The sequence below is a fragment of the Ailuropoda melanoleuca genome, unplaced genomic scaffold (assembly GCF_002007445.2).
Source record: "Ailuropoda melanoleuca isolate Jingjing unplaced genomic scaffold, ASM200744v2 unplaced-scaffold11219, whole genome shotgun sequence".
Taxonomy (NCBI): Eukaryota; Metazoa; Chordata; class Mammalia; order Carnivora; family Ursidae; genus Ailuropoda; species Ailuropoda melanoleuca.
Genome location: NW_023179637.1, coordinates 1 through 6725, shown reverse-complemented (window position 1 = coordinate 6725; position 6725 = coordinate 1). Strand labels below are relative to the sequence as shown.

The 6725-nt window shown below is 66.6% G+C and overlaps 1 pseudogene; it reads left to right on the top strand.

The window, feature by feature from the left end:
• The first annotated feature begins 660 nt into the window (after positions 1–660).
• Positions 661–6196, top strand: LOC117797685 (annotated as a pseudogene).
• The last annotated feature ends 529 nt before the right edge of the window (positions 6197–6725 follow it).

Genomic DNA, 6725 nt, shown 5'->3' with positions numbered 1-6725 from the left:
GAGACATAAACACAGACGCTGGCTCTGCCGCTGACTGGTGTAAGAGCTCTCCGCAAACCCGTCCTGACATGTGAAATATGGATGAAAAGAGTGAGCATTTCCTCACCACCTGCTCCGTGCCAGGCGCCGTTCTAAGGGCTTCACGTGCTTAACCCACTTACCCACTTCTACTTCCAAGTGAGGAAACTGAGCCCCAGAGAGGGTAAGCCACGTGTCCAGGGTTGTCAGCTGGGAAACGGCAGCACCAAGACGGGCACTCAGGCAGCCTGACGCCCCAAACCCTTGCTCGTAGTCACACCGTGAATACCCATTTTGCCTAATGAGCAGAAGCTGAACCATATAAGCACGGTGTTCTCTGGGGGGAAACGAGTTTTTTTCCTGAAAAATTATGATTTTCAAACTCGGAAGAGTGAATGCGAAGTCTATCTATTTCCCGATACCGGCCAGGAAACGTGCAGTAGCAAGATCGTGCTGTAACGTTCGGTGATCCCATCAACCATATGGTTTCTGTACATTAGGAAATGGGACTCAACATCACTCTTCAGGGTTAAAAGGCTTCTGTGTCCTTTCATTCAATTGACAAATATTTTTTTGCAGTTAGAGCTGGGGGATAAGCCAGGAGCCCTGGAGTTCGTCTCGTTCAGACTCGTCCTCTTAGGCATGGAAACCCGGAGGTAAAGGGAAATGCCGTGACTTCTCCATACCAAGTAATCCAACTGGCCAAAGGCAGTTATGCTAGGTGGGACCCAGGGCTCCTGGCTTCTAGTGCAGTGTTCTGCCAGATGACTCTGGGTTTCAAGGCCTGTAGATCATGACCGTCACCCAAGGGAGAAGCAGGGGGGCACAGACATTGGTGGCAGCCTAGAAGAGAGATTCCCCACAGAGTAGCACTCGTAGTCAGCAGCTAACGGCTGTATTCACGGGAGTAGAGCCCCTGAAACAAACAAGGTGATAGATCTAGTCTACCAAGTGTTGCTTCCACCAAGCCTAGGGTATCACACTTACTCTTCCGCATGACGTGCTGTGGAAGAAGGGGAGGGAGGCTCAGGGGAAATCCGTCTTCAAATATCTGAAGGACTGTTCTGTGGGAGGAAGATCAGATTTCTACTCTGGCCCCTAGGAGTACAATCAGAACCCAGGAAGCAGCTGAAAAAGCACTCATCTGGAAAGGAGACAAGTCTCACCCGACTCCCACAGGGCCATGCGCTAGCTGTGCCCTGGGGCAATCTCCCCTTTCCGAGTCTAAGTTCCTTCTTCTACAAGGTGGAGATTCTTTCTCCCCCAAAGAGTCGGCTGCACACATTAGCTAAGCTACACTAAAGTAGGACTGGCTTCCCAAAGCCAGGGCACAGGTCTCTAAATGAGATAGGAAGGTGCGCTGGCATGCCCTCCCCCATGCTCCCGCGAGCCCCTCCCTCCCGTCCAGTTCCCCACCAGCCGTGCCCCGAGCTCCCGGGCTCCCCTTCACTTGCAGGGCATAAAGTCACCCTTTCACTCTGCGCACTTCCAGACACTCTGGGACTTTCCTCCCGCAGGCCAACCACAGCACCGAGGAGCGCTTCCTGCTGCTGGGTTTCTCCGACTGGCCTGCGCTGCAGCCCGCCCTCTTCGCCCTGGTCCTGCTCTGCTATCTCCTGACCCTGGCGGGCAACTCGACCCTCGTGCTGCTGGCCGTGCGTGACCCGCGCCTGCACACACCCATGTACTACTTCCTGTGCCACCTGGCACTGGTGGACGCGGGCTTCACCACGAGCCTGGCTCCCGCGCTGCCTGTGCGGTGCGGAGCTGTGGCTGCAGCGCCCGGGCTGCCTGGCCCTGCTGGGCTACTCGCTGGCGATGGGCTCGGTCGACTGCCTGTTGCTGGCGGTGATGGCACTGGACCGGGCGGCCGCGGTGGTTCACCCGCTGCGCCACGCGGAGCTCGCCTCCCCGCGCCGGTGCCGCGCTCTGGCCTGCGCGTCGTGGCTGAGTGGCCTGCGGCCGCTCAGACCGCACTGCTGGCCGCTCAGCAGCTGTGCGCCGCCTCCTGGCTGGACCACTTCATCTGCGAGCTGCCCGCGCTCTGCAGCTGTCCTGTGGTGGCGCGCGGTGGTCCACCCGCTGCGCCACGCGGAGCTCGCCTCCCCGCGCCGGTGCCGCGCTCTGGCCTGCGCGTCGTGGCTGAGTGGCCTGCGGCCGCTCAGACCGCACTGCTGGCCGCTCAGCAGCTGTGCGCCGCCTCCTGGCTGGACCACTTCATCTGCGAGCTGCCCGCGCTCTGCAGCTGTCCTGTGGTGGCGCGCGGTGGTCCACCCGCTGCGCCACGCGGAGCTCGCCTCCCCGCGCCGGTGCCGCGCTCTGGCCTGCGCGTCGTGGCTGAGTGGCCTGCGGCCGCTCAGACCGCACTGCTGGCCGCTCAGCAGCTGTGCGCCGCCTCCTGGCTGGACCACTTCATCTGCGAGCTGCCCGCGCTCTGCAGCTGTCCTGTGGTGGCGCGCGGTGGTCCACCCGCTGCGCCACGCGGAGCTCGCCTCCCCGCGCCGGTGCCGCGCTCTGGCCTGCGCGTCGTGGCTGAGTGGCCTGCGGCCGCTCAGACCGCACTGCTGGCCGCTCAGCAGCTGTGCGCCGCCTCCTGGCTGGACCACTTCATCTGCGAGCTGCCCGCGCTCTGCAGCTGTCCTGTGGTGGCGCGCGGTGGTCCACCCGCTGCGCCACGCGGAGCTCGCCTCCCCGCGCCGGTGCCGCGCTCTGGCCTGCGCGTCGTGGCTGAGTGGCCTGCGGCCGCTCAGACCGCACTGCTGGCCGCTCAGCAGCTGTGCGCCGCCTCCTGGCTGGACCACTTCATCTGCGAGCTGCCCGCGCTCTGCAGCTGTCCTGTGGTGGCGCGCGGTGGTCCACCCGCTGCGCCACGCGGAGCTCGCCTCCCCGCGCCGGTGCCGCGCTCTGGCCTGCGCGTCGTGGCTGAGTGGCCTGCGGCCGCTCAGACCGCACTGCTGGCCGCTCAGCAGCTGTGCGCCGCCTCCTGGCTGGACCACTTCATCTGCGAGCTGCCCGCGCTCTGCAGCTGTCCTGTGGTGGCGCGCGGTGGTCCACCCGCTGCGCCACGCGGAGCTCGCCTCCCCGCGCCGGTGCCGCGCTCTGGCCTGCGCGTCGTGGCTGAGTGGCCTGCGGCCGCTCAGACCGCACTGCTGGCCGCTCAGCAGCTGTGCGCCGCCTCCTGGCTGGACCACTTCATCTGCGAGCTGCCCGCGCTCTGCAGCTGTCCTGTGGTGGCGCGCGGTGGTCCACCCGCTGCGCCACGCGGAGCTCGCCTCCCCGCGCCGGTGCCGCGCTCTGGCCTGCGCGTCGTGGCTGAGTGGCCTGCGGCCGCTCAGACCGCACTGCTGGCCGCTCAGCAGCTGTGCGCCGCCTCCTGGCTGGACCACTTCATCTGCGAGCTGCCCGCGCTCTGCAGCTGTCCTGTGGTGGCGCGCGGTGGTCCACCCGCTGCGCCACGCGGAGCTCGCCTCCCCGCGCCGGTGCCGCGCTCTGGCCTGCGCGTCGTGGCTGAGTGGCCTGCGGCCGCTCAGACCGCACTGCTGGCCGCTCAGCAGCTGTGCGCCGCCTCCTGGCTGGACCACTTCATCTGCGAGCTGCCCGCGCTCTGCAGCTGTCCTGTGGTGGCGCGCGGTGGTCCACCCGCTGCGCCACGCGGAGCTCGCCTCCCCGCGCCGGTGCCGCGCTCTGGCCTGCGCGTCGTGGCTGAGTGGCCTGCGGCCGCTCAGACCGCACTGCTGGCCGCTCAGCAGCTGTGCGCCGCCTCCTGGCTGGACCACTTCATCTGCGAGCTGCCCGCGCTCTGCAGCTGTCCTGTGGTGGCGCGCGGTGGTCCACCCGCTGCGCCACGCGGAGCTCGCCTCCCCGCGCCGGTGCCGCGCTCTGGCCTGCGCGTCGTGGCTGAGTGGCCTGCGGCCGCTCAGACCGCACTGCTGGCCGCTCAGCAGCTGTGCGCCGCCTCCTGGCTGGACCACTTCATCTGCGAGCTGCCCGCGCTCTGCAGCTGTCCTGTGGTGGCGCGCGGTGGTCCACCCGCTGCGCCACGCGGAGCTCGCCTCCCCGCGCCGGTGCCGCGCTCTGGCCTGCGCGTCGTGGCTGAGTGGCCTGCGGCCGCTCAGACCGCACTGCTGGCCGCTCAGCAGCTGTGCGCCGCCTCCTGGCTGGACCACTTCATCTGCGAGCTGCCCGCGCTCTGCAGCTGTCCTGTGGTGGCGCGCGGTGGTCCACCCGCTGCGCCACGCGGAGCTCGCCTCCCCGCGCCGGTGCCGCGCTCTGGCCTGCGCGTCGTGGCTGAGTGGCCTGCGGCCGCTCAGACCGCACTGCTGGCCGCTCAGCAGCTGTGCGCCGCCTCCTGGCTGGACCACTTCATCTGCGAGCTGCCCGCGCTCTGCAGCTGTCCTGTGGTGGCGCGCGGTGGTCCACCCGCTGCGCCACGCGGAGCTCGCCTCCCCGCGCCGGTGCCGCGCTCTGGCCTGCGCGTCGTGGCTGAGTGGCCTGCGGCCGCTCAGACCGCACTGCTGGCCGCTCAGCAGCTGTGCGCCGCCTCCTGGCTGGACCACTTCATCTGCGAGCTGCCCGCGCTCTGCAGCTGTCCTGTGGTGGCGCGCGGTGGTCCACCCGCTGCGCCACGCGGAGCTCGCCTCCCCGCGCCGGTGCCGCGCTCTGGCCTGCGCGTCGTGGCTGAGTGGCCTGCGGCCGCTCAGACCGCACTGCTGGCCGCTCAGCAGCTGTGCGCCGCCTCCTGGCTGGACCACTTCATCTGCGAGCTGCCCGCGCTCTGCAGCTGTCCTGTGGTGGCGCGCGGTGGTCCACCCGCTGCGCCACGCGGAGCTCGCCTCCCCGCGCCGGTGCCGCGCTCTGGCCTGCGCGTCGTGGCTGAGTGGCCTGCGGCCGCTCAGACCGCACTGCTGGCCGCTCAGCAGCTGTGCGCCGCCTCCTGGCTGGACCACTTCATCTGCGAGCTGCCCGCGCTCTGCAGCTGTCCTGTGGTGGCGCGCGGTGGTCCACCCGCTGCGCCACGCGGAGCTCGCCTCCCCGCGCCGGTGCCGCGCTCTGGCCTGCGCGTCGTGGCTGAGTGGCCTGCGGCCGCTCAGACCGCACTGCTGGCCGCTCAGCAGCTGTGCGCCGCCTCCTGGCTGGACCACTTCATCTGCGAGCTGCCCGCGCTCTGCAGCTGTCCTGTGGTGGCGCGCGGTGGTCCACCCGCTGCGCCACGCGGAGCTCGCCTCCCCGCGCCGGTGCCGCGCTCTGGCCTGCGCGTCGTGGCTGAGTGGCCTGCGGCCGCTCAGACCGCACTGCTGGCCGCTCAGCAGCTGTGCGCCGCCTCCTGGCTGGACCACTTCATCTGCGAGCTGCCCGCGCTCTGCAGCTGTCCTGTGGTGGCGCGCGGTGGTCCACCCGCTGCGCCACGCGGAGCTCGCCTCCCCGCGCCGGTGCCGCGCTCTGGCCTGCGCGTCGTGGCTGAGTGGCCTGCGGCCGCTCAGACCGCACTGCTGGCCGCTCAGCAGCTGTGCGCCGCCTCCTGGCTGGACCACTTCATCTGCGAGCTGCCCGCGCTCTGCAGCTGTCCTGTGGTGGCGCGCGGTGGTCCACCCGCTGCGCCACGCGGAGCTCGCCTCCCCGCGCCGGTGCCGCGCTCTGGCCTGCGCGTCGTGGCTGAGTGGCCTGCGGCCGCTCAGACCGCACTGCTGGCCGCTCAGCAGCTGTGCGCCGCCTCCTGGCTGGACCACTTCATCTGCGAGCTGCCCGCGCTCTGCAGCTGTCCTGTGGTGGCGGCCGCAACGACACAGAGCGCCAGATGTTTGCTGCGCGCGTGGTCATCCTGCTGCTGCCGTCCTCTGTCATCCTGGCCTCTTAGGGCGCCGTGGCCCGTGCCATCTGGCGCATGCGGTCCCGGGGCGGCTGCAGGAAAGCGGTGGGCACGTGCGGGTCCCACCTGACCGTCGTCTGCCTCTTCTATGGCTCGGCCATCTACACCTACCTACAGCCCACCATCCGTTACGACCAGGGGCGGGGCAAGCTGTTTCGCTCTTCTATGCTGTGGTCACCCCGGCCCTCAACCCGCTCATCTACACCCTCAGGAATAAGGAAGTGAAGGGGGCAGCCAGGAAGCTCCTGGGGAGTCTGGGGAGAGGGCAGGCTGGCTGGTGAGTGCGGGGCGTGGGAGAGAGGAGAAAGTGTAGCCCAGAGCCCAAGGATGGGAATGTCCATTGGGAAGGCAGTTAGCCTTCTGCCTGCCCATTTCCGTGTGAGAATCTGCAAGGTGTGTGCTCAGGGAGTCCAAGGGCGCTGGGGAGCTCCCATCCTCCCCTGAGGAAATGTTCCTGTGCTGGAGGGCAAATCTCTCTATCCTCTATATACACAGGCTCAGGGAGGGGGAAGTGGCCTTCCGGCTTTCTCTTAAGCTGGTGAAGAGAGAAGGCATATTTTGGAGAGAACCTGCACCATGCTCAGGGGGTNACAGATAAGTATATAAGGAGCACTTACAACTAAACAGGGAAAAAATAAATGATCCAATTAATGCGCAAAGGATTTGAACTGACATATTTCCAAAGAAAATACACAAATGGCCAAAGGTACGTGGAAAGGTACTCAACATCACTGATCACTTAAAAATGCTATTCTTAACCACAGTGAGAGATCACCTCACACTAGAATGGTTATTATCAGAAAGACAAGTGGTAGCAAGTGTTGGTAGATATGTGGAGAAA